Here is a 757-nt window from a genome sequence, read left to right on the forward strand (position 1 = left end):
GCCCGGCATGAGTTTAAGCCACCGGGTCCAGGACTCGAACTACAGTTGACTACATGGTAGTCCAGTGATATAGCCATTACACCATCTGCTGGTTACCTCCCCCCCCCCAGTATATCTTATTACGTACACATAACAATGTTTCAGTCAACCAAGGACCATAAATATGGTAGTGGTCCCATAAAGAGTATATAGGTTATGCCACATGGACTAAGCATGTGTAAGTATACTCTATGATGTTAGAAAAGTGGCAGAATAGCCACTCTGAAAAAAATCTGAAATTGAAAAACAATGATCCTAAGCATGACCTTATCCTATTTTGGATAAGGTCATACTCAACCAATATCATGTGATAGTGTTTTCTACATGTACAACTGCCATATGATCATTTTTTGTTTCTTTAGCTTTTTTTCACTTGAAAACGATAGTTTAAAAAGTAATCAATTACTTAATTTGAGAAATAAATTATATTTTTATGTGTCCATGGGTTCAGTAATATTAATTTAAAATCATTTGCAGTATAATACCTAGAAGGTTTCCATGATACTTTAACTTAGTTTAGAATTGTTTTACCAAAGTCCTCTTGCATGTGGATAAGGGTTTTTTTTTTTTTTGAGAGAGAGATTTTTGCTATTGGGTGTGTGTACTCACTGGAGAGACAAAAAGTGAGAAATCACCACCCCAGGAGGGCTGGCCATGGCACAATCCCTTCTCCTCCACTCTCTTCTGGGGATTCTGGACATGCACGCACACACACACA

The 757-nt window shown here is 37.6% G+C and overlaps 1 protein-coding gene across 7 annotated transcripts in view; it reads left to right on the forward strand.

The window, feature by feature from the left end:
• The window catches only part of RHOT1 (ras homolog family member T1), a 90808-nt gene that overhangs the window by 34371 nt on the left and 55680 nt on the right, over positions 1–757 (forward strand). The window lies entirely within an intron of this gene.

This window comes from Tupaia chinensis, unplaced genomic scaffold (assembly GCF_000334495.1).
Source record: "Tupaia chinensis unplaced genomic scaffold, TupChi_1.0 Scaffold000407_1, whole genome shotgun sequence".
NCBI lineage: Eukaryota > Metazoa > Chordata > Mammalia > Scandentia > Tupaiidae > Tupaia > Tupaia belangeri.